Here is a 27,788-nt window from a genome sequence, read left to right as displayed (position 1 = left end):
CACCAAAGTCTTCATTAGCCACATGCAGCCACCCAATGCATGATAGTGGTGATTGCTGGGGTTTCCTTTGCAGCATAGTGCACCAAAGTTGAAACGGTGCCTGGGTTTTCAACATATATAGATTGTTGTCATGTCAGCTGTCATATCAGCTGCCAACTCCAATTATACACCAATTACTAGCCAACTATTAGAACAGTGTCTTAAAATGCCACATTAAAAAATAATAATAATAATAATAAAACAAAAAACAGTAAATAGTTGAATACATGAATGATGTCTACCAATTTATTCATATACATCATCATTCAATCAAAATCTACAATTTGTTACAAATGTAACTACAACTTATTGCACTACCTAAAAAAGAAACCTATTACAACTTACAAGCCTATACCTACCATAAGTAAACATTCCTGGTCAATACGTTGATGTTTCTTTCACTAGTACAACTCAATAAGGAAAAACTGCACGATATTGTTGTCTCAAGGTCTTGAGCAGGTTAATTCGTACATCACAGTTTGATCAGAAAGTCATTAAGCTTCAGTTTGTCATATGCCACTTCATCGGCTTCATACTCAAATACATATCAATGAACAAAAATCATAACTTGTAACAACCACAGTTATAAAAAAAATGGACATTCCTACCTTTTAATTTGAGGTTGTTCATTCCATTTGTTTGCGTGAATGATCGTTCCCGGTTCTCAATCTGTTTCAAAATAGAATCCATTAATTCCCTTCTAACAAAGCCACCCGTACATTAACCTGAAATGAACAAACCACAAAAACGTGTTATGGCATAACTACAACATTTTCTTCAAGCAAAATATTCTGTACTCAGTTCAATTGTCATAGAAACCACACATTTAGGGGGCAGTACACACGTCAAAAATGAAAGTTTGTGTATAGTTAGTATGTACTGATAGACCTTGTTATGAGCCAATGAATCAAAGTCATTGGGAGCAGGGACAACCAAACACTGTGAGCATGACCTAGACTCAACCCTCCCAGTAATGATTCTAAACACAATAACACTTGAAATCATTCATGTTCGACTACCATTTGAAAATAACTCACAAATGCATATTAATCAATAAGGTTAAATTAAAAGATTAAATTCAAAAGCTTTACCATGAGAAAAATCGATTTGAATTCTTAGTATTTGCACTTAATCAATAAGGTAAATTAAGAGATTTAGATTAGCAGGACTAACATCTTTTCTATTTGCAAACTTAAGTCAGATAAGCCAATTTCATAGAATACTAAGTATTAACTTCACACACTTCTCATTCTATCACATAATGTCACTGAATCTAATAAATTTCTACCTGCTTCAATATGCTTATGTCCTATCGCTGTCAATGCTTCAGCTGCATGTGCAATTTCTTTATGAAAATCCTGAGCATAAGAATTATGAAAATTGAGTTTAACAAATAGAATAAGTTAGGCACCAAAGAGAAATAAAAATACCTCAAAAAAATCAAACATTTTAGATTAGCAGGACAAGATGTTCCCAGACTTGTGATCCAAGATAGCAAAACGAATAATCACCTATATATGCCTAGCAGGTTTCATTGTCATGTCACCTATCAAATCAAACTTTGTTCTTTCCCAAAATGTGAGATCATAACACTAACTATCATCACATTGAGTATTACAAAATTTTCAACTATAGTCAAAATTCTACATTGTAAACAAAGTTCATGTATACCTTTCCTGCACGAGTAGACCTATACAGTTTCTCAAGCTGTTGATGTCTCTGCCTCTCAACCTCATATATCACCATTACATCTGAGCTTTCATAACCAGTTCTACCAAACTGCTTTATCACAGCTTGAAATTTTAAAACTAGACAAGAATCAGAGTCTCAACGGGATGAGCTATTCTAGAATTCATACTTACAATGGAGCTTTTTCTTAGCTAGATGTTCCCTCCTTCCGGTTCACATTGATGAAGACCACAATGTTCTGATTAGTCAAGAAGTTAGTAATTAAGCTAAAACTTCATCTTTCTACTCAAGTTGGCCTTTCAATAATCATTTCTTTGTCTATTTTTCAACACAAAAGCCATTGAATAATCAAAGTCTACATTACAAGACAAAATTACAACTATAAACAAAAATGTCAACTAGATCAAACAATATCAATGTGTACACACCAATCCACATAAAAAAAAAAACTTAGAGTGAAATTTAAACTACATTTGAGTTTTTCACACCTGCAAATTCCCAGAAATTGTCACTGAAAGCTTTGCCTCTCATCCTCCTTTTCCAACTGTGCACTTCCAAGGACACCACAACATGGAATGAACAACAAGTAAAGATGGGGACCCTTTTAGTGTCCAAAGGCAACAACTTTGAATTGGGTTTCTTCAGCCCCCAGTAACTGTAGCTACCACTATGTTGGGATTTGGTATTCCATGTGTAAGATATCTAAACAAACAGTGGTATGGGTGGCAAGCAGAAACAACCCCATCATTCATACATCAGGTGTTTTCACAATAAACAAGTATGGAAAACTAGTCATTTATGCTCACTTGTGAAACAAAAAACAATAGAGAAAGGAAGAGAAAGTCACTGAGTATTTTAATATAATTGAACTCCGGTTCTAAGATGCAAAAGAAAAAAAAGAACCAGCTGAATTATTGAGCAAAAACAGACATATCCACCTAAAAAAAATAAAATTAATATTCAAACTATGGATCTACCAACAAGTAAAACTCCAAGTTTATATAAATTTTTGTAATCAAAATTGTTCTATAAGCTTGCTATAGACCTATATGCATAGTATCTCTGCTACTTTTCTGGGTTCTATATCAAAATCAAAAATAAACAAAAATAAAATCAGAAAAATGAAGAACAAACCTCTTGCCTGCGAACACTCAAACGCAGCCAAGGGAACCGGTTATTCAATAAACTAGAAGAGAAAGTTAGGGTTTATATGTATATACTATGAATTAAATTCGATTCCTTGAAAATTGTTGAAGTAGAAGTTATTAGGTTCAATAAATTGAAAAAAGGAACTTACAGTAGCATTAGATCGAAAGGACGGCTGTTGAGAGTAGATAAGCATAAACTCACATGGTGATGAAGGAGATTGGCAGACGCCAAAGATAGGTTCTTCTCAGATCTGATGCTTCGCAAGAATTTTGTTTTGGTGATATAAGGTTGATCTGGGTCCATTAGTTATATTGGAAGCTTGCTGCCATACCTAAACCCTATAGCCATGTGAGAGGGATGGTATTTGCTGACAAGAGACGTCCTATAGGGGTAGAAATCGTAAATATTGGAAACTAAACCAACAACTTCAGCATTGGGCCACCCACATTCGGTGCCGGGCCTTATAACAACTCACTGATCCGATTAACGGTGACAAATTATTCTAAAAACCCACTCTTTTCAAATAGTGGCCCAAATTGGTGTTCTTTGGGCCATTTTATAGTAGTGGACGCACCAGAAGAAGACAATATATTATCGAAATAGTTGCTGGTTTCAAGATTGTTGGTATTTTAAAAGATTTTAAAATCTTTAATTTAATTTAATTTGATTTTCAATTTTCAATTTGTAACTTATGCTTTTAATCCTTTAATTATTTGGGGGTTATAAGAGTTTCCATTTGGATTTAATTTTCTGATTTTATGGTGTGTTTTATGATGGAGGTTACATGAGATAATTGGAGCCTATAAAAGGCAACAATGTTCCCCAAGTTGTTTACAACAAAAAGATTATCTCTACTCCTCATTTACACACTACCACTTAAATTACTACCTTCCATATTTTACTATTATTTTGGCCAACGGTTCTGTGACTTGGAGATTCTATCTGACAGTGAACGTGCTCATAGCGGACCTTTGGTTACTTGTATTGGGGTCGTATCTTGGAGTCTTGTAGACCGTCAGCACCTGCACGTAGGGAGGCTACAAAGGCTTTAGGACAACGTCTTTTGACGTGCTTCACCATACCAGGCTTGTTTTCTCACTTTGGTTTTACTCTCTCTCTCTCTCTCTCTATATATATATATATATTCACCATACCAGGCTTGTTTTCTCACTTTGGTTTTACTCTATATATATATATATTATCTATTTTATCTTAACTTTTCTTTCTTTTATTTTACCAAATTTATTTTCCATTTTAATCAATTTTACAAAGGGAAAAACACAAATTTTTACAACAAAGACCTGGTACCTCTAGGAGAATAGTCCAGCTCTCGTCTCCAGGTCTGCACAAAGCCAAAGTTGAATCACTTGAATGATCCCTAAAAACAGCTGCAACCATACAATGTTTTGGATTAACATCTGACGAAGATAAATCAAGTTTGTTCAAGAAATCCAGGGCAGCAGAGCGTTATTTCCCCTAGTTTCTATCTGCTTTTTGAAAATTAAAAAATCTCCACTTTGTATTGAAAGATGGACGTTTGTGTTGGACTAGCTCTTGAAATTGGGTTTAGTAAAAACATCTCACAGTCTAGGCCCAAGTCCCTGATCATAATCAACAACCTTTAGTAGGCCCATGAATCCAGTTCATGGCTCCTTCAGGTGGCGTACAGGCTTAGGCGGAAAATTCTATAATACATATCCGTATCTCATGCACACATTTATAAATGTGACAACAAATTTGTTTTCAGAGTAGTAATGTTGAGTCATATTTTGTGTAATCTTAGTTCTAACCACCTACGACCTTGTTACAAGTTTTTTAACAAATTTATTGTCAATGTTGTAATTTTTGTTTAATTATATGTAAATAGTGTAAATGAATATAGTAATTTGTTCTCAATGCTGTAATTTTAATTCAAATAATTGTCATTTTTGTTCAAATAGATGTAAAATGAGTGTATGATAAACATCACAGTATCATAGTTTGTCTCGGCTTAGGCAGCCTCAATTTGTGAATTTTGGCATAAGAGAGGCTCAAAAAGCTCAAGTAGTTATTATTGCTGTAGTTTGGATCTTTAAGTTGAGGGAGTAGTACTAACCAGGGGGATTCAATGCTTCAGAAAATAGACTCGGTCCCCATTAATGTGTTGTGAAGACCGCTTAGAAATATGTTAGAGCAGTGCACAATAAGCAATGGATCGGATCTCATATTCAATTGTAAACATATATAAATATAATTGACGAAATAAGATAATCAAAGTAATTCAATCCTAATATATGAATAAAATTGAAATTTTCTTGAATTTAAGAGAGAAGTAATGAAATCACTGACTTGATTTAAAATTGATAGAGGCTTGCTTGCAGCAATCTCCCAAGACAGAAATTCGTCCATACTCTTGTTCTTGTAGTTCCTTGGATGTCTATCTTGCAGGATACAACTATCAAATTCAAGTCGATGCACGACAGACTCTACTATGTGTTTCTCTTTTGGAACGAAGGAAGGGGAGAGGGGGAAGAGGAGAGGAGAAGCATGCGTTATGTTTCTTCTCGTGTTGCATATATAGACAATGGATGAACAGTTGCAACTGTTTGTTTAATTTCAAACTCAATCAACAGTTGTAATTGTTGAAAAACTGTTCTTTGATAATTATCTGAAAATAAACAATGAAAAAAAGAAACAGAAAGCAAAAAGAAATTTTAGTTATATCTATACTATTATTAAAAAAAATTTGACAGATTTAATCCTGAAAAGAACATGTGATTGCAGACTAGTACACACACACACACACATACATACATACATACAAACATATTCGCACAATAGGGCTTGCCTCCACATTGGACCTTTCCACTCCCTCTTTGTCCATTTAACGAGTGTTCTAAGGGAACACTTATAAGGACAAGTTCCTTAACATTTTCTTAGATGTGAAGGGACTCCCACATTCTCCAACAATGTCCCTCCCACATTCTCCAACAAAATATTGGATTAGACAACAAGTAGCCCTTTAGTTTAGAATCTATGCTAGTACTTTTACAGATCACAAACCCTAATTCCAATTAATCTAGGAAAACACAAACCAGAAAGTAAATCAAAATCTTTGTCCGATCGACTACAACAAGGAATCCTACTTCAAAAAGAAAAGCAAAGAAGACCAAAATCCCTAACATCATTTTGCACAGAGATATACAAGAAAGTAGTAAAAGTTTCTTCAGCCTACATCAAGAACTTGGGGAGCGCAATTGACGTGCACTATGCCAAAAACTGCATCACACTACACTTTTTAGACAACGAAAAAAAAATTTCCGTTGTGTGATCACTGAAACTGCTTCACACAACAGGTTTAATGAGATTTGCGTTGTATAAGGAGGTCGTACATCAATTTTTTTGGGTCCAAGATTATTGTACAATAGTTTTAAGGATTTGTCTGTTGTCTGAATGTAAAAAAAATTCCCCCTCACCTTGCTCAAATTTGGGTCGAAATTTTGACTCACCTTGCACAACAGTATTGTTGTATATGTTGTATGAGAGTAAGTTGCAAAACAACATACAACGCATTTTTTTGTTTCCGACGTGCAAGTTTGGAAGAAAATCACATGTACCCCAAAATGTGAGTGAGAAGCCCCAAAAAGGCCAATATTTGAGTGAAATGCTGGTACACGATTTAAGCTCCTACAACGGAATGACTTATTTGTGTTGTCTGAATGAGAAATGTATGTCCCTAACGTCAAAACTGCTTCTTTGATTGCACATAGGCGGGAATTTTCCCTCCTTGCTCCCTTAACTCAAATTTAACATGTACATGATCAGACAACTTAATTTCATACATGCGTTGTGTGAAAAAGTAAAAAAAAAAAAAAAAAACCCGCCTTTAGTTAGGGCCTTAGTGACTTTGTCTCCCCACTCGGCTTGCACAAAGTAACTCTGCCTTCAGGCCCCTCTTCTTGTTCGTGTCTATCTCTTAGAAGCCAACCATTTCCTCTCTCATCTCTCCTCACCTGCAAACCAAAAAGGAAGAAACCCAAAGTTTTGATTCTAAGCAACATCACCACGAAGGTAACTCCCTCTTCTCATTCTCTAGATTTGGTCTCTTCGCCCCATTCTACCATATTTTAATTTCCTGATTAAGCTAAAATGCCTGAAACTCGATCTGACCTAAAAGTTTTCGACTAAAGCTCGCCTCTCTCTCTCTCTCTCTCTCTCTCTCTCTCTCTCTCTCTCCTGCAGCCCCGCTCTCCTCTCTCTCTCTCTCTCTCTCTCTCTCTGTGTCTCTCTCCGGAACGGCCGCACGACGCCTTTTCTTTCTTCGACGGTGACGCCGTGATGGACTGACGGTGCGCGGTGAGTCTGGGTTTTTGTTTCTCTTAATTTCTGCTTCTGGGTCTTCACTCTTCAATCGATTTATGGCTTCCTCTTAATTTCTTCTTCTGGGTATTCAATTTTCAGTCTTCAAGTCTGGGTTTGTCTCGAACTCTACTAGGTGAAGCAGCTTCGATTTCAGTTTTCGACTCAATTTCGGAAACTTCAAGCTTGGTAAGTTGCTGCCATCTTTTTTGCTTCGATTTCTGGGTTCGAATTGCATCTGTTACTTTTACTATACGCTATACATATGACTGATATGAGATTAAAATTGGATATGTGATCTGTTTTGTCCTTCTGGATTTCTGGGTTCGAATTGCATCTGTCACTTTTTGCCTTTCTGTTTTGACTTTTGACTTGAAAATTTGAAATTTAGTTGCATTTGTTGGTTTCAGCTTTGCTGTTCATATGTTTCTGAACAAAATTAGATTTGTTTAATGGTTTTCGCCTCATAATAATTGGGTCCAAGCTCTGAATTTTTGTTTAATATTGTAAATGCACTACTAGATATTGAGATTTATATAAGTTCTACCTGCAGGTGGTGTGGTTGAAGGTTGAATTATGCAAGCTGCTGGTGCATAAAAGATCTGCTGAACTTAAGTTAATAGTTTCTCTCATGTTATAGTTTTTTAATACATGTTCCTTTTTTGTAGTGGTCCTTATTGGCTTATTCTAAATAGCTTTTCATTTTTCAGTATTCTTTTATTAAATTATTTTTGTTGTGGTGATCTTACTCCAGAAAATAACAATTAACAATTTTGTTTCTTGTTACTGTTGCCAGGCCAAATGACTTCCATGATATTCCCAAATACTTTCTTGAGGTAATGCAACGAGGTAGGATATGTAATAAGTTGTTCGTCATGTGCCATGGTTGGCTGGTTTGTATGATTTGCACAGTGTATATGAAATATTGAAATGTCTCATGTTATACAACTCATATTCATCAAAAACTCAAGAAGTATGATACAAGTGAACTAGAGTCTATATCAGAGAAACAAAGAGCAAGCAGGAACATACCATTTGTACTTGTATATCACCTGTTTGAACAGTTTGCCGTAAAATAGTAGGACATTCTTATGTTATTAGAAATACCGTAGCATTTCATTACCCATGCTCAGTTGTCAACTAATATGGATCTAACACAAGCCACAACACTAAAAGGCTAAAAATATGGATTAAGTGCGCTGAAGAATCATTTCAAAAATGTGTCTTACTCATCTATCTGACAGTTCAACTTGTGAGATATACATCGCTATCATCATATCTAAGAAATGTTAAATTATGCATGTGAAGCTGTCAAGGACCTTCTAGATATAATAGTTGTTTTTATAACTTGCAGGCAATTCCACATGTTGTAGCTATGGTTAGAGCTGCTGACAAGAAAAAGCCCAAGAGAGGCTGTTGAGTTTGTCCTACAACTGTTGAAGGTAATTACGTTTTGGGTAGTTATCATACCTGCATGAGCAGAGATATATATGGTTACCAAAAACAGAACTTTCACTTGGCCTATATGGTCATACAAGCCTATAATTGGTCTCAGAAAAGTTCTTTCCAAACTTAATAAGCAAGTAAAATTTTGTGAACTTATTCCTTGTCTTGCTTCTGTACTATGCACGACCTTTCTTTGACAGTAAAACACTCACTTTTCTATATATTATTTAATTTCCTCCGCCATTAATTTCTAAAGGTTTAGTCTGTTTCTAACTCTGTTTTTTGTTTCGTACGAACATTACAGTGACAACAATGGGAACTCTTATTCTGATGTGTTCTGGTTTTCTTCATTAATTCAGTCTGTCGGAGAACTTGAATTTGGGCAACAGGTTTGTTTTATACAAAATATCATTGATTCAATTGTGCCTGCCATACCTTGTCTTGCAGTTTTGTATGAACATTATGTTGCTCTACTCACGCACACACATATGTGCGCGCGCGCGCGTTTTTCTGTAATTTATATTAAATTCATTTAAATGAACACTGGATGTGCATGTGTGTGTGTGTGTTTCTGTAATTTTTATTAAATTTATTTAAATGAACACTGATTTCACACCCTGGATAACAGTTGATATTACTTTCAATCCAGTGTCTACGTACTTCGTCAACATGAAAACTAAAAGGCCCATTTTGCTTATATGCTATATTTGTTTGACCGCTTACAGTGTTTTGGTTGTTTCTTCACTCCATGCAAGGTAAGAGGTGGATCTGATTGTGAGGATGAAGTTCAGAGCCAGATTCTCGTGACCACTAGGAAATGAGTATCGATTAAAAAAAAGAAAAGAATAGCAAGTTAGTAACTCAGTAAATAGGTGCTTAATGATTTTTATGCTCGACTGATTCATAGAATTAATGTTTGCTTGCGGTTCTTATTTTCATTATTCCTGGTTGATTTTATAAAGGGTAGGAATATATGACGTTGCTTAAAGGAAATTGGGATTATGAAGGATTGACACTGGCTGTCAATACCAATTCATATTTTCAATCTGTAGTGCTAATCATAATGAATATGATTATAATAGAGTTTTGGGTGAATTGATTGTACTGGATACTTACTTATTTTTTGTACTCTCTACTTGTGTATTTTCAAGTTTGGTAATTGAATGGATAGAGTATTGTTCTGTTGCAGTTTCTAGGTATATATTGAGTCATTGATTACCAGATTTTCACCATGGGGGGAGCTCGTTCTAGGAAGAGAAACCATTGAGATGATGAAGATAGTTTTCGTAGAGGGATTACCAGAAGGATACATTGAATGAGTAGGAAAAAGGGAGGCGGTTTCTCGGGTACATTGATCTATAAATCTGGAAGAAGAAGAGGTGGAGAAGAAGACCCAGCAGCAACAATAACCACAACAACAAGGAGGTTACTAGGAACAGCAACAGAAGAAGATCATCGTCCAAATCCTCTGCTCCTCTGCTCGAGTTGGTCTGTTTGTCGAGGTCTCTTCCTTATTCCTATAATTCATCATTAATTTCTGCTACGTCTCTATTTGGTTTCCTAGGATAAATAAACAACTTAAAGAATGTTTATAGAACTGGGTAAACATTGATTTCAATTTGAGGTTTTAGATTGAGATAAAGTTTTGATTTTTTGTTGTTGTTATGAAGCTGATTTTGGTTTTTGAGTTGCAGGGAGGAATCCAAGTTCTAATAATAACCAATCTTGGTCGAAATCTACAAGGGATTCTAAAAGTGGGTCTTGAAGAAAATCGATGTCAATGCTATAGGATATCGTTACTGTTTTGTTGAACTTCAGGTGTGTTTTGTTGGGTCAAGGATTATTCTTTTATCATGAGCTGAAATTGCAGTTCATTTTCTAATGTATACCTTGTAATGTTTGTATGCATTACATAGATCATCTGTATGCATTAATAAGATTGATTATCTATTCACCAGGTATTTACATAGATCATCTAACTGGCCACCTCTAATTCTTTATCTAACTTTTTTTATTTTTTTCTTTGCAAGAACAGAAGTTGGAGAAACTTCAGGAAGAGGATCTTGTTGAAAGGCCATTCAAGAAGAAACATATCAGGATCAGGTTTCCTGAATGGGGAAGAAGTGGGAGATTTGCTCCATTTGGAGGTAAGGTGGGTTTACATATTTTGTTCACAAGTAAAAGTGCTACAAGCCATTTTTTTTTCACCTTAAAAAGATCTATTCATCTGCAAATTGTGTGTATTAATTGCAACCATATCTGTGGTCTACCAGGTGTTGTTTAGCAGAGCAAATCTCACAATTGAAAGAGGAGAGAAACTAGCCATTATTGGCCCAAATGGATGTGGCAAGAGTACTTTGCTGAAACTAATAATGGGTTTACAAAAGCCAATAGCAGGTGAAGTTCTGCTTGGGGAGCATAATGTCCTAACAAACTTTTTTGAGCAAAATTAGGTGTGTACTGCCATTACTATTTGCTACTTTGAAATAACTAATAGCATGGGGTTTCTTCTTAGTAAAAGAGGAACCAGATCTGTAAATTTCCTTGTCAGAATATATTGTTGGTTGACTTAGCTTTTATGGGATACATGTAACATGCTTTGTTCAGAATTTTATGTTCAAAACTACTAATGTTGACTCTGTATCTAGTTCAGTGATTTTAATTTATATAGGGATCTTTTGTGTTAACTGTAAGTTTTTGAGTCCTAAGCATGGTAATTTTATTTAACCATTCATATGATTCTCAGTGGCATGCCTTCGCTTCTCATGTTTAGGTACAAAAATCTGGCAGTTAGTTAGTTTGGTGTGAAAATCTGGCAGGTACAAAAATCAGGCAGAGAAAATATAGTCACTCGACTCAATTTCTCATAACTTTGTTATTATGTTCATGCCTCATTCATCAAAATGATTAAGTAAACCCTTTGATATATTAAATCAATTTCAGTGGGAGAGGAGAGGCAGCAGCCAACCCAAGCGGATATTGATCAAGTGCGAAATGAGTGGGGGAAGTTTGTTGTCAACTCATATGTGCATGAGCCTTGAAGTAGCGCGCTTGTTGCTGGTACAATTTTGATATGGAAAGCATCTTTTTGTGCTTCTCTGCTGGTACATTATCATGCACCATGTGGCATGTTTTGGAACAATACATATATATGTATCAGCTTTTTGATGTCCCAAGTAGATGGGCATGCACTAGAATGCTTTTCTTATTTGAAATGTTGGCTTCAATGATTAGTGGTTGGCAAAGTTTATATTTGATGGTTGGCAATGTTTATATTTGATGAACTACTGTTCATTTGGTAAATGGACCAAATGAATGTACAATTTAATTCAGGAATGGGATGTTCAAATAATCAGACAACAGAATAGAGATATAATGACAACTGCCCGTTGTCTGAATGGCCAAAATTAGGACAAACACACTGCAATCGTTCATATCACACATCAATTTTTAACAAATCAGTCTCTTCTAATTTATACTCACACAACAGAAGCAATTGAACTCTGTTGTCCAAAAACTAAATCAGACAACAGTTGCAATTGAACTCTGTTGTCCCAAATGTTGATCATACAACAGATATAGTCTAAGCACTGAAGTTTGAGGATTAATCAGACAACACAAAAAATAAAAGTATGTTGTCTGATATGCTTAACATACAACAGCTTGAAACTAAGCTCTGTTGTCTGAAGGCAGCGCTTCAACTGCTGCGCAGCTGCGCATGGCATCTGCCGAGCCATCTGTCGAGCCATCACACAACAGTTATAACACATACCCGTTGCCTGTTTGTTTATCAGACAACTGTGTTCCACCGTTGTCTGAATTTTCAACAGACAACGGCTCGCTCTACAACGGTGGCACTCCAAATCAGACAACAGTTTCTGTCTGTCGTCTGATAAGGATTTTGGCATAGTGGTGGTTAAGTTTTGTATGTCAAATATAGTTATCCTTGTAATTTAAATTAATAATTAGTACCCTTAGTTCCATGAATTCTATGCCTCCCCAGTCCTCGTAAATTATATTCTATTGAATTCGATCTATTTGGTTAATATTACTCTTTATTGAGTAGTTTAGCATGAAATAGTGCGACTGATACATCATTTAGAAAACAAATGCAGCTACAATGAATTTTAAAAGGATTTATGTGATTCTGCACCTAATGCGTGGTATGTAAGTGATGAAGTACTACTGTATATGACAGGCATTTTATAGCGGTCCGTACTTATAACACATGAAAAGTTTGAACATCTCATCTTCTGGTTATTTTACCTAATTGAGGCAGTTAGATATGTCTCAAACAAGTGAAAACAATTAAAGATAGAAGGGCTTTGTTTAAACTTTAACTTGTTGGTGTGGCATTATGGCAGGCTTCGTTGTTGGTTAGCATTTTCATACAATTTTGGGTTCTTAGGAGATTTTTGCTAGCTGATCTTTCGAGTTTTGTTTCATCAACAAGTTAGGGTTCTTATTTAGTTTCGTTTTTTTGCTTTCTAGAGTAGTCACTAATTTGTATACTCGGGCACAATGCTTAGCCGTATTCGATCCATGATCAATTTAAGGTGCTGTAAAACCATCTCCATCAGATTATTAGGTGGTGCCTACCAGTTGCTACAACACCATTGCCGTTAAAAATTACAGGAAGTAGATTGGTTTCTGTTTGATTCCGATCTTCTTTATTGTATTGATTCTACTCCATTGCTTTTAATATATTGTGAGACCTCTGAAATGGAGTATTAGATATATTCCGCAACCCTAGAAACTTTGACTACAAATTGTAGCTCTCAAGTAACGGTAAATCATTTTTTAATATTTTTTTAATAACAAGCAATCCTAATTAGTTTACATGAGAACATTAAGTTTGAACAAATGATCTTGACCCTGTTGGTTTTACAAATAATTAATACGCCACTGTTCAAGTAAATCCAGAATATGTGTCTGGCCCAAACTCGAGGTTACTTGCTCTGGTTGAAATAGGGTTTATATTAGAGATATTCTCGGAGAATCTTAAGAGATATCCAATCAATGTACGATTATATTTCCATGTACAACTCTATCTCTATGCTTGTAATCCTTTATATAAAGAGGCCCCTATTATCAATGAAAGTACGACTCAATTATCTCCCAATTCAGTTTTCCTTAAACACATTATCAGCACGAAGCCCTAACCCTGAAACAAATAGCCAAACCCTGATTCAAGAAGCTAAAAACCTTGAATCCGAATACAAAACCTTGAAGCCTTTTCTGCCTCCACCTCACACCTTGAAGAACTCGATTCTAGGAGTCCAGAACTGGCGGCGGCACCCAAAGAACTGGCCGGAAACCTACCTAACCGGTCATTGGAAGCTCTATACAACTCGCAACAAATATTCCACCGGTTCACCATCTTCCGGACCTCCAATTTCCACCAAATTTTGGTAGCAAAAGCCTCTTGATATGAAGTTTCAGGAACCGGAAGAAAAAGTCCAAAAACAGGCCTAAAAACATGTGAACCGGCCACCTGAGCAGTTGCATCTTGAACCGGCAGAAAAGAAGAAAAGAAAAAGAGAAGAAAGGAAGCCCAGCCCAGAAAAAAAAAAAAAAAAGGAAGAAGTCAAGCCCAGAGATAAAAGCCCAGAAAAAGTCAAAGCCCAGCTACTTCGCCACGTCATCACAGGCCCACGCCAAGTCAGCAAGAGGGACCACGACACGTCAGCATTCGGACCCGTGCCACGTCATCAAAGGGGACCCACTGCCACATCACCTCCCAAGTCAACGTCAGTCAACGATAGGTCAACTCTCTGTCAACCCCCGGTCAACCACTTTTCCGGCCACTTTTCAGGCCAATTTTTCGGCGACTTTTTCCGGCCAAATTTTCCGACAACATATTTCGAGGTTTTTTTTTTCTTCTAAAGGTTCACTTTTTTTAGAGTTTTTACATTCAATTTCTCTTCTTTTTCGGGGACTTGCAACATCCCTTCTTCTATCCCCCTTTCTTCATCATAGGGGAGACCAAATTAAGCCGAACTGTGGGGGTTCGTGCTCACTCCAAGCTTGGAGCTTCTAGAGTCCTCCAAACTTAGAGTTTGTTGAGATAAAACGATCGACCGCAAACATCATTGTTTCGATCTAATCCAACCCCTCTTGGAATCAAATTTCTTGGAAGCGCCTACGCTCGGAAATTCCTAATTTCTTGGAAGCAACTACGCTCAGAAATTTTATTTGTTTTCGTGGTAGCCTTTTTCGCTCCGAAACTAACCCTAATTTCTTGTTCTCTTTTAGGATGAGTAACCTGAACAAATTGGACTTTGCTCCATTGGGAACAACTGGCTCTGAATATCACAGGTGAGTTCGTGATGTCCGCCAGCATCTCAAGGCCGATGGAATCCTAGATACGATTCTCGAGCCTAGCCAGGACGTGCTAACTGTTGAGCAAGCTCATGCTTTGGAAGCAAATAGAGTAGCCTTAGAGGCAAATAAGGCAAAAGCCATCATCCTAATGACTCGTCATATGGTTGATTCGCTCCAGTACGAGTGTATGAATGAAGAAGACCCCAGAAGGCTGTGGGTCTCACTCGAAGAAAGATTTGGCAATGTCCGTGACTCCTTGCTTCCTGACCTAGAAGTGAGATGGCATAGCCTCCGCTTATGCCACTACACCAAAAATCTTATCAGACAACGGCAGAAAACCGATGTGGGATTTAGAGTCCCACAGTTGTAGAGTGAGCCGTTGTCTGATGAAAAATCAGATAATGGTGGAACACAGTTGTGTGATAAACACACAGACAACAAGTATGTGTTATAACTGTTGTGTGATAGCTTGACAGATGGCTCGGCAGATGCCAAGCGCAGCTGCGCAGCAGTTGAGGCGCTGTCTTCAGACAACAGTGCCAGTTTTAAACTGTTGTTTGTTAAGCGTATCAGACAACCGTTTTTTATTTTGTCTGTTGTCTGATTGATCTTCACACTTCAGTTCTTGGACTATATTTGTTGTGTGATTAACTTTAGGACAACAGAGTTCAATTGGTTCTGTTGTGTGATTAACTTTTAGGACAACAGAGTTCAATTAATTCTGTTGTCTGAGTATAAATTAAAAGACACTGATTTGTTAAAAACTAATGTGTGATATGAATGATTGCATTTGCTACATTATAAAACGGTTGTACGATCATTTTCATTTGCTAAATTTTGTGCAAATATAGCTCCATTTTACCTAATGAATAGTGATCAATTGGAAAGAAAACACATTGCAAGCCTTCAAATGAGTAATCCAATCCATTCCATATGCCAAAAATGTTAAAATGGAGCATTTCCCAATCATTCAACATCTCGTTTTACATTCTAATACACATATGCCCTATCTACTTGAACATCAAAGGCCGATACACATTGTTCCAAAGCATTATGTCTTCTAATGTTGCCTGCAAATATATAGGAAGAGTAGTTTTTAGTGACAAATCAATTTATCCTGGAGTAAACAATAGCCAATCATTACCAATAAGATTGCATCACATCACTATCGAAATACAATGCCATGTCACTTTTACTTCAGAACATATGAAAAAGAGTTCCAAAGTGAAAAATCACTTGCAAAATCTCTTTGATATATCTTTAGAACATATGAAAAAGAGTTCCAAACTGAAAAAGACTAACAGAAGGAAAGAAACAAAAAGAAAGTGAAAGCACTTCATATTTGAATTTAAAACACTGCTCCATTTCAAAGTTCCAGTACCTTTCTACATTTGCAAATATACATAGTTGAGTTTTCAAAAGAGCATAATTACAAGATCTTACAAGAAGAAGCCAGACCCAAAGGTATACAAGATGATTACTAAAAAAAAAAACAAAAAGGAAGAGTGACAAAATCTCAGTCTGTAAACAATACAAACTAGCACCATACTCTGTCACATGGTACCAACATCGAGTTCCTTTTGAAACATAAGCAACAGACCAAAACACAATTGAAGCTCAAGTAATTGTCCTCGACACCTAATAGAGAACAAAGTACATAAAATAACAAAGCAAAAGCTCAGAAAGAAAGATATCAGAATTCAAACCAATTCCAAACTCATGATATCAAACACCCCACCTAACCATAGTTTACAAATCAAAAGCTTTACCAGACGTCAAAGATCCCAAAGTAAAACCAACAAAGATAAAAGATAAATAGAAGTAATATTTCTAGGTACGAAATCACTCATTGATCCACACCAACATCTCAATTTAACATAGAAATCAGCCAAGGAAAAATCATAAATAAAACATAACACAAGAAAGAACAGTCACTCACCTCAGTTCTTAAGCAGACCCAAAACAAGAACAGCCAAAAAAGGAAAACCCAAAAGGCTCAAAGCTTTGAATAGCAGAAAAAAGAATAACAAAGGCTGAAACACCTCTCCTAAATCTCCTCTTTCCATCCACAATTTGCTTTTCGAATCATAGAGCAGAACGGAAACAACCAACCCAACTCAAAGCAAAACCCCTTCACTAAGAGATCATATTCTCAATTCTTCATCTTTGCTTCCGAAAATCAACAGAAACCTTCTAGCTTCTCTCCCCTCAAATCCAGAGATACCTAAATGGTTGCCTTCGACAAAAACCCAAACTCTCCAACTCTCTCTTCCCTTCCTTTCCCGTCTTTTTCTTCGTCCCCATCCTCTCTTCTTCTTTATTTTTCCTTTCTTTTTTTTTTTCTTTTTTTCTTTCTCCTGTCCCCTTCCCCTCCTTATTTAGTCAGCCCCCAGCCCTTCTAATCTTCCCACAATCAAAAGAGAACAATATAACAATAAGACTAAAATAAAACAATTAACTAACAGATCATATATTATATTTATATAATATATATGGAAAAATAACACAATAGAAAGAAAAGAGTAAGAAATAAAGAACGAAAGAAAAGACCTAACCATCAGCTTACTGTAACTTAATTTTCATTTGGATCATATAAGATCTATGATGATATAAGATGTGCAACCAATACACAATTAAACTAAAACCATAACAATCATTATTAACTTAACTTGGAACAGAAAGTCATAAAATTGCACTCATTATTGTATAATTTTCATTCGCATGATTCATATATTTACTATTTCAGTCAGCTAAAAAAAATTCAGTTGGAAGCAAAACAGATATACATGTCACAATGCAAGCAAAACGGATGCCAAAATATCTATGTTTTACAAAACACAACCAGACTATCAATTAGAGAGCAGACATTAAAATTTCATTTAGGTCAAAACCAAATTTCAATACTAATAAACAAAACCATAGCCTGAAACTTCCAAAGTTCCAATCTAATCCCTCCTCAAGCGATATAGACGAATCCAAAAAAAGGTATGAAACTGTAAAAGAGACACCTTCATGTTCTTCTTTTGGTTTATCATTTTCAAAACCCAGTAACGATTATGATGAATAGAAATGTGGGTTTTGACATAAATAATTAGACAAACAAAAATGAGGTGCTCGGAGCAATCAGGAAGGAACTCACCAAATACGAACCGTATATATCCTCTGCTTCAATCACCCAGCCTTGGGCAACAACTAACAAAGAATAAATGAAACAAATTAGAAATCATGGTAGAACAATCCAAAACAAACCCAGACCCAGGTCCCTAATCTTTCCTCCTCGAAATCTTACATCAAATCCAGAATACAAAATCCCAAATTTGATATCAAATATGGCATATAAACTCTGTAAACCCAACCTGTCTTACACTCTTACTTGTAATCTGTTCAGAATCTTGCTCCACCAGTATTAACGATGAATGTAAATGTAAGTGAGATAGTTTTAGCACTCTTATAATACATGTAAATGTAAGATGGGCACTAAATACCAGGATTGAGTTACATGGAATCCAGAAAGAATGACTACTAGGCAAAAACACCTAAATTCACTATCGACCAGGCTTATAGCTAGTTAATATAACAAGCATTGCGGCTAAGCATGTAATTGATCAGACCATGGATTGAATTACTTTGATCTAAAACTTCTGTTTGTGGCTAATCTGGGTATAGTGACAGCTTAATTACTTGGAAAAAATAAAAAGAGTGAGGACGAAAGCTGCATTAAAACATGTTGTGTCTGAAGTGACACACTTGTATGTTCTATGAAGCTATAAGAGGATATGGATATAAACTTAACAAGCTCAAAAGTCAACCCTAAGGCCCCCAGCAGTCCTACTTCTTCAGCACACATATATGTGCTAGAAGTATAAATCGCAAAAGTTCAATGAAATTCCCTTAAAACAGATTATTCAAAGTTTCTCTTCATAATAATGGAAAAGGGTATGCAATGCAAGAGCTTTGAAAAACTTGAAGAAACAAAGTAGTAGTCAAAACCAAAGATCCAGAATTTTTGGTGCAAACTAATATAATAATGAAAGCATTCTCAAGAGACGTAGTAAGTGTTACTTACTACTTACTTCAGTAAGGAAAACAGATGCTTGACCGCGGTACACCAAAAATCTTGGACATACAATCTGATTGATGAATTCCATTGAGCATCCCTTGAAGAGATGAACATTTACAATGTTTGGAAAATATAAGGTTTGTGAAATCTGCAATGAAAAAGAAAACAATATAACACAAATAAGGATATTATTCTCAACAGCTCTTTCATAGGGTAAGCAACTAAACAATTTTCAGCTGGTTATTTAGTGAACTATTAGTAAGATTTTTTCAATATTTGATAAGGAGAACAGCGTAAACTAATGAATCCATATAAGGAGGTCAGCGGAAACTAAATTGAAGAACAAATAGGAATAAAAAACAAACCAAATTCAGGGGTGAATTTCTGTGATTTCAACAGCGTGGCTTCCTTATTAGAAAACCCTGTGTCTTGATCATCCACTGTATTCTGTTGAATACAATTTCAATGAAACATTACATAAAGAAATATAATATAGAAACTGCTCCACACTATCAACAATCAGGTTTCTGTCAATTATGGATTAAACTCTCCCTAAATCATATCTCCAACTCATTCAAATAGTTAAAGTAGATCAACTTTATAGAAGTCACTGTTGCTCCACCAATCAAGTCCAATTCTTTGGACACAAAACACCATAGCCTCTTCTTCGAAACTAAATCATACCGATCTTTATGTCTCACAACAGAGAAAAATCTGAACAAATCCACATGTTGCCTATTACTAAAAACTGCAGACATGGGTATAACAACATATCTATGACCAATATATATCCTTGAGAAAAACAGATAGAATTCGATCAAATGTATATCTCTGCCTACACCTACAATCAATATTGTTATCATGAATACATTATACACTATCTTTTACAGTATCCAGATCAGTTCCCTTATGATGATTACCATCAGCATCACCAAATTCTACATCATTTTTTACACATTTCATACCACTACCAAGATTATCACCGTTAATTAGATACTTCAAAAGCAAGGTTCAGTAAATCAAATTAACCTCTGTTAATGTTCCATCATAAATTAGTAACTCGCTATAACTATAAAACAAAGCAAGAAAAACCACGTACCATCTAACGAAAAAGGAACACCAAAAGTGCAATTGGAAAGAGTTACAGATTATGGACCATCCAACAAATAAGAAAAGAAAAGGCAAAAGTGTAACAGGAAAGCTTCTACACGTTATACAATTAGCTATACAACTACAAGATTTCAAAGTTGTGAATGCTTACATCTCGCATATATTTTTGTCTTCCAACCTCCACCTAGAGAACACAGAAGCAGATCGAACAGTCACAATTGTAACTTGAACAATTTAGTTAAAGAAACAAAGAGAGCTATAGAAAGTAAGGGGCTAAATCTGTGTTTATGTGCTGAAAAATAATTGTGTGATATGAAACCAATAGAAACTCAATATCATGATAATTCACTTCTAACCCAAAACACCCATAAAACAAACACACAACATGAAGCATCCGATAGAATATTAATAAATGATAAACTGATTCTTAGTTTCCTGACCAACTAAACATGGTATAAATTTCAGAAACTGCTCAATTGATGATATAATCAGCTCCAAATCAATGTGAACATAAAACGAGAACCACCTAACTATATCAAATAGGCAGAGAACGAAAAAATCAACAATCGGTAAAACCCTAACAATCACGACCCATCCAATTCTAGTGTATAACAATTGATTGATTCTCAATTACACTCATCTAACCCTACAATGACACGAAGAAAACCTAATTCATTGAAAATTCAAGTTCAGCCGCTCAGTTCTTTCAAGGATTTAATGCTTTAGGCTCCGAATCTGGTTGAAGCAACAACCGAAGCAACGAAAAGGAAATCTGAGAAAGCGAAGAGAAGTTGCTTACAGGTTGTTCGGCATCGATAACCAACGAGCTTTAGGTGCCGATGACGAAGCTGAAGAGGACTAACGGAAGCTTTGATGGTGGAATGTGAGCCGCGGGAGAGAGAGATGGAACGGGAGGCGGAGAAAAACCAAAACCAGGAGGAGGCTCAGGCTGTTCAGGACGGTGACAACGAGGGAGAAGAGGGTGAAGGTGAGGAAGGGGAAGGAAGAGGCTCCTAAGAAATTGAAGCCATTCGCTGGAAAAGGGTTCGAAAGAGATGGGTTTGTAGGTCTAAGGTCGAGAGAGTCATGAGCTGTGTTAAGTGTAGAGACGAGGTCGGGGTATGTTTTTTTCCTTTTCCGTTTCTTTTGGACACGATGCGGCAAAATTAAACCTAATTAAAAATTCTCAAAGTTATTCACACAACTGACATCTCATCGACCGTTGTCTGAATGCAGCACTAAAAATCAAAATGTGAAATTATGGGGGGAAACATGGCGCCTACAGCATTTTGGCTCAAAATGTTGCCGCCCAGTCACAACAGATTATTTGAATCAGACAACACATATATGAAGTTATGTTGTCTGATTATACATAGTTTAAATTTGAGCTGAGGGAGCAAGGAGGGATAGTTCCCGCCTATGTGCAATCATAGTACCAGTTTTGGTGCTAGGGATAGGTATCTCTCATTTAGACAAGACAAATAAGAAATTACGTTGTAGGAGTACATATATGTAACCTACATTTTGATCAAAATTTGTTCATTTTGGGGCAATGAATGACATTTTGGATGCATTGAAATCTTGCCAGTACATATCTTCATTACTTGGACAACACAAAGTAAAAAACTGTTGTGTGATATTTTGCAAGCTAGACTCATACAACATATATAACTATTCTGTTGTCCTTTGGAGCACCAATTTAGAGCCAAATTTGAGTTAGGCTAAGAGGGAAATCTGCCGCTATTTTTTTTTTCATTCACACAATGAACTATTCTTATAACTGTTGTGCAATGATCCACTAGCTAAAAAGTTTAGAATTTTAACCACCTTATACAACGCAAGTTTTTTAAACGTGTTGTGTGATTCACTTTTCTTCATCACACAACACTTTTTTTTTTTCGTTGTGCAAAAAGTGTTGTGTGTTTAAGTTATTGGTGTAGTGTGATTTTAAGTCAGTTCTTGACTACAACTCGGAAGCACTTCGCATTAAATCTTTAATGGAATTCTATGGTAAAAAGTTCACAGATACGATGTTGATTGAGAAGACTCTCTCTACCTTCCCCGTCTCTGCATTGATGGTTACTAAGAACTATCGAATCGATGTTGTTGCAGGACGGATCACAAGGTTTCATGAGCTCATTGGAGCTATGAATGTTGCTGAAAAGCATGACAACATCTTTGTGAAGAACTATAATTCGAGATCCGTGGAAATAGAGCATATTCCGGAATCCAATTATAGTCGCGCCCCTAAGAGAAGGCGCCAAGAGCGAAACCCTAATCTTAGGGATTCTTCTGGACGTTCTGGTCCATATAATCGCTCTACTTGGGAAGGTAACCGCCAAAATAGGCGAATACGGAACCGAAGAGGTAAATGTGGAAAGAGAGAGGGAGGCAACGCCTCTGGCCATGTTGGTGGCACCACCAACACTAAGAGCCATCTAAATGACGCTTTCAAAGCGCCTCAATCAATGGAGTTTGAGCAAAGAGATGTATGTTCTCGATGTGGAGTGTCTGATCATTGGGCACACATTTGTAGGGTTCGTGAAGAAATCGTCACCGCCTATAAAGCATATTGTGAAGCAAGAGAAGCTCACTATATGGAACAAGAAGATCAAGAAGATGATCTAGAGTGAAGGGTTGAAGACTACAAATCTGGCTGGGATCAATAGATCGTCAATTCTGTTTAAGTCTTTATTTTTCCAAGAGATGTAATAGGCAATTACCATATATTTTTGTAGTAAATGTCAATGGTTTAGTTTTTCTTCAAAGTAGGCTCACTCAAAGTAAGTGTGATGTCTAGGAAGGTTCTGAGATTAGTGGTACTTAAGCGAGCTTTGCTACCGACATCTCTTTACTCACCTGGTCACATTTATTTTGGAATTACCGAAAAAAGTTAGACGACTACCATTGTTTTGCATTAGCTATCATTTTGGATTAGATTTTGTTTAGTCAAAGAGATAATGATGTAACTCCGTTGGCTTACAAATAAAATTTCGAGTTCTTTATGACTCCATTTTGATTCTGAGCATATGACTTTTGTGACTACGATGGCTGGGCCATCAGTATTAATTCAAGGACATGGAATAACCCAAGTTCCACCTGCCAAATGGCACCTTAATTACTGTCACATAAACTCTCTACTCTCCTAGGGCCAATCGCACCTATGAATAGCCAATGGATTCCATGCGAAAATGCATGTAGAGAACGGAAATGAGTTCCTTTGCAATACCTCTAATGATTGCGAACAAAGGCGCATCTTAGAGAAGTTTATGTGTCTCTCTAGTGGATTATATATCACTATTCGAGCTATTAATCCAATAAAGTTATGAGAGAAGATCTCTTGGATTTAGATACATATTGGCTTTGTCACGACAGGATAGATCATCCTAGTCATGATGTGACGATTCGTCTACTAAAGACTTCACATGGACATCATTTCTTTCGAGCGAAATGAAGCATGAATCAAAAGTTGATTTCTAGACTAAGTGTGACCGACGCAGCTGACTAGGGCACCGCCTCCGTCCACCAGCAGCATAGGGCTGGAGCAGTCCCTATCCATGACGCCATGGATGGCGTCCATCATGGTGATGGCGCCCTAGGTGATGCTGCAATCACCAACTTGCTTCAAATAGCTTTTCAGACGCTCAGGCCCAACCAAAATTCTCATTGGTTGCTTCTAAAGCCTCTCGCTTGTTTTGCAAAGCCCTTTCCTTAGGGAAATTAGGACTGAGACCGTCCTATGCAAAGGATATGAAACTACTCATTATGTTCTTACATAGAATCCATGGGGATTCTACGGACTGATTCAACCAACTTGCGGACGTTTAAATATCTCATGCTATTGGTTGATACGCGGACGTTTAAATATCTCATAATATTGGTTGATACGAAAATACGCTGGTCATGAGTTTTGCCATTGTCCACTTGTAATGCTGCTTATGCTACACTCCTAGAAAATATCATATGACAACTGGCTCACTCCCTGGATCATCCTATTCTGTCAATTGGACTTGACGATGCTAGCGAGTTTACATCGAAGACTTTCGATGGTTATTGCATTGGGACTGATGTTGGACATCACATTCCCATGAACACACCCAAATGGTTTGGCGGAAATGTCTACGATGGTAGTCCGGACATTGGTAATGCGCACTAATCTCCTTATATCAGCTTGGGGTAATGCAATATCGCATGCAGCTATGCTAATTTGTCTACGACCCACCGCCAGTCAATCTACCTGTGCGTTACAGCTAGTGACTGGGTACAAGTATCATACTTACGCATCTTTGAGTGTGCCATTTATGTGCCAATTGCTCCGCCACAGCGCTCTATGATGGGTCCGTACAGACGAATGGGCAACTACGTTGGATTTGAGACTCCAACAATCGTCCGGCACTTAATGCCCTTGCAAGGCGATCTCCTTACCGCTAGATTTGAGGGTTGTCACTTTGATGAGACAGTCTTCTCGTCGTTAGGGGGAGATAAGAACACCGATGTTCAGCAGGAACGATAGGAATTGTCGTGGCCTGTCCCCACTATGTCTCATCTCGATCCCTACTAAAGTGACGAGATCAGACATCTGCTGCAAATATACCTGCAAGGAAGTACGTCCCTACAAGAGGACGTAGCGCCATCCTACACGGAGGTAGGCATGGCGCCAACGCCAAAGAGATTGGCACTCTAGCGTAACAGGCCATGGCCCCAGCTAGGATGCGTGGGAGGCCCGTGGGTTAGAAGGATGCTTTGACACACTCTAATCCTTTTATCATCGACACTCAAAATCCGTCTCATGAAAATCTTCCGGGTTATGGTTATCGTTGGGGGACACCTCAACGTCAGAACCTATTCCTGAGAATATAGAGCTCTATGAAACTTATACTAGTGTACACGAGACATGGGATAGAAACTCCATCATAATTGATGATGTAGTCACGCACTTCGTTGCACATGAGTTTGTTGAGTCCGATGATATCAAACCATACTCCGTTGATGAATGAATGCCAACGTAGAGAGATTTGGCCTAAATGGAAAGAAGTGATCCAGGTTATTTTGGATTCTCTAACGAAGAGGAAGGTTTTCGAGCCAGTGATGCCAACACCTCCTAACATAAAACCTATTGACTAATGGGTCTTCGTTAGAAAGCGTGATGAGAAAAAGAGATGGCAATCTCACCTTATGGCGCAAGGCTTCTCACAAAACGCCCTGGAATTGACTACGATGAGACATATTCTCTCGTAATGGATGTCATTGCACTGCACTACCTTGTCAGTTTGGTAGTTTCCAAAGAACTAAACATGCAGCTTACAAATGTGGTCACTACTTATCTATATGGGGATCTAGATATGAAATATACATTAAGGTTCATGGTGAACTTCATTTACCCAAGTCAAGTGGCTCTAGACCACGGAGTGTGTTTACAAAAAGATTGAAACGCTCACTAAAGTGACTACTTGATTGGGAAGGGATATGCCCATGCGTTTCCATAACAAGTTTCAGATTCTATCGCTGTTCATGTTGGACATGATCTTCATTAGAAGCCCTTAAAGAGTTAAGGGAAACCGCTGAACACTTGAAATCCGATTTTGAGATGAAGGATTATGGGAGAACACGATTATGTCTCGGTTTGGAACTTGAGCATCGTGTCGATAGATGCTTAGGCATTTTGACAATGTCAAGCCTTCAAGCACCCTTATGATCGTCCGTAATCTTGATCCTGAAAAGGATCCTCTTCGTTCGAAGGATGATAATGAAGATGTGCTAGAGGTAGGAGTGCCTTACTTGAGTACAATAGACGCATTATTGTACTTAGCTCAATGCACAAGACCAGACATCTCATTTGCCATGAACTTGTTAGCTAGATATAGCTCTGCGCCAACGCGACGACATTGGATTGGTGTAAAAGATATCTTTAGATACTTGAGATGTATGATTGATATGAGCTTGTTCTATCCCTACAAAGAGATGATGGATTCGGACCCATCACACACCAGGAACGCCGCCAACACTGGCCTGCGTCCACTATCCCCATCCCAAAACGACATGTGTTTTGGAAGGTTTTGCTGATGTTGGGTATCTCTCTGAACCATACAAAGGTCATTCCCAAAATGGTTAAGTGTTCACCATGGGTAAAGACCGTGATATCTTGGAGGTCTACAGAAATAGACCCTAGTCGCTATATCTTCAAACAATGCAGAGATTATTGCTCTTTACAGAGTGCTTCGTGAATGTATATGGATTGGATCCATAATTATGCATGTTCGAACAATTGTGGTTTGAAGTCTACCACAGATGAGCCTACGAGCATTTAAGATAATGCTGCTTGTTTTGAATAAAGAAGCAAAGGCTATATCAAAAGCGACAACACCAAGCATAATCAGCAACAACAGACTCTCCTTAAGATCAAAGTGAACTAGGTTCGATTTGAGGACAGTGTGGCAGACTTGCTCACTAAGTCATTGCCTAAATTCCACTTTCGAGAAACATGTTGGTAGCATCTTTTGCAGAAGTTATCCGAACTCCCATGACCGTTGTCATTAGGGGGAGATGCAGACATCAGGGGAGATGTCTACATGTATGGTCTTGAAACATGAAGGGTGTGTTGTGCTCTTTTTCCCCTTCGACCGAGGTTATTTTTGTCCCACCTGATTTTTGTTACTCAGCAAGGTTTTTAATGAGGCAACGAGAGGAGCACCACGTTTGGGTGACACAAGGGGTAGTGTTCAAGTAAATCCAGAATATGTGTCTGGCCCAAACTCGAGGTTACTTGCTCTAGTTGAAATAAGGTTTATATTAGAGATATTCTCGGAGAATCTTAGGAGATATCTAATCAATGTACGAGTATGTTTCCATGTACAACTCTATCTCTATGCTTGTAATCTTCTATATAAAGAGGCCCCTATTGTTTGGCTCCAAAACCAGTATGGGTGCAAACTGTCTCTTTTGAGAGTGTGCGCAGGCATGCCAGCATCGTGGAGTGCAGTCGTCGGAGAATCCCTTGACCTGACTTCTTGATCAAAAGCCGTGGAAGAGGAGAGCACCAACCTTGTCACCAGGTTTTTCTCTATGCCTTTCGGAAAAAGACTTCTTGCCTTATGGATAAGGGCTTTGGTTGTGATCTCTTCGCGACACCGAATCGATACTCAACATTGTAGGTTGAGTAGAGCAATCACTGGGAAGTTTGGAGAAAGCACGGGTTTTGCTAAAGCGTGACCTTAGCTTCGCTGGGTTGCGAGGGCGTTACCCTTGCTTCGCTGGGTTGCAACTGGGTTGCAGGTAGGTTTGCTCCGGAGAGGCTTTGATAATCTGTATGATTAGTTGATTAAAGAGTTGTCTGTAATTGGTCCTTGAAACTTGGTATTTATACCTAGGGCTTCGACTGTTCCTTGCCTTAGAAGGATTATTGACTGAAGTTTCCTATTCAATCTCCGCTACTTGATTCCAATAAGGGCTCGTTTTCCTTATGGATCACGGAATGGGCGAAGCTATAACCCAAACCCAAGTAGGCTTATTTTTGGGCCGCATGTATCGGCCCGCTGTGCTAAATCCCTTACGGGATCTTGCTAAAAATACTTTTGGGCTCAAACATCTATTATCAATGAAAGTACGACTCAATTCTCTTCCAATTCAGTTTTCC

The 27,788-nt window shown here is 37.3% G+C and overlaps 3 long non-coding RNA genes across 8 annotated transcripts; 2 read left to right on the top strand and 1 right to left on the bottom strand.

Moving 5' to 3' along the window:
• Positions 1–213: 213 nt before the first annotated feature.
• On the bottom strand, positions 214–3,429 carry LOC112173947. 6 transcript variants are annotated; one of them, XR_005801147.1, is made up of 4 exons: positions 1,902–3,429; positions 1,711–1,818; positions 1,328–1,397; positions 214–764 (listed from the first exon to the last, which is right to left on the bottom strand). It is a non-coding gene; the product is annotated as an uncharacterized LOC112173947 (long non-coding RNA). The 6 variants fall into 6 exon arrangements; XR_005801146.1 differs by having other exon boundaries at positions 1,328–1,818; positions 1,902–1,966; positions 2,217–3,428; XR_005801145.1 differs by having other exon boundaries at positions 1,328–1,818.
• Positions 3,430–7,093: 3,664 nt separating this feature from the next.
• LOC121049723 lies at positions 7,094–8,048 on the top strand. Its single transcript, XR_005801158.1, has 3 exons — positions 7,094–7,212; positions 7,318–7,404; positions 7,769–8,048. It is a non-coding gene; the product is annotated as an uncharacterized LOC121049723 (long non-coding RNA).
• A 401-nt stretch (positions 8,049–8,449) lies between these two features.
• On the top strand, positions 8,450–11,118 carry LOC121049722. Its single transcript, XR_005801157.1, has 6 exons — positions 8,450–8,657; positions 8,966–9,050; positions 9,851–10,163; positions 10,356–10,479; positions 10,697–10,813; positions 10,935–11,118. It is a non-coding gene; the product is annotated as an uncharacterized LOC121049722 (long non-coding RNA).
• Positions 11,119–27,788: the final 16,670 nt, after the last annotated feature.

This window comes from Rosa chinensis, chromosome 6 (assembly GCF_002994745.2).
Source record: "Rosa chinensis cultivar Old Blush chromosome 6, RchiOBHm-V2, whole genome shotgun sequence".
NCBI lineage: Eukaryota > Viridiplantae > Streptophyta > Magnoliopsida > Rosales > Rosaceae > Rosa > Rosa chinensis.
Note: the sequence above shows the minus strand (reverse complement) of the source record. Positions and strands in the feature narration are given on the sequence as shown.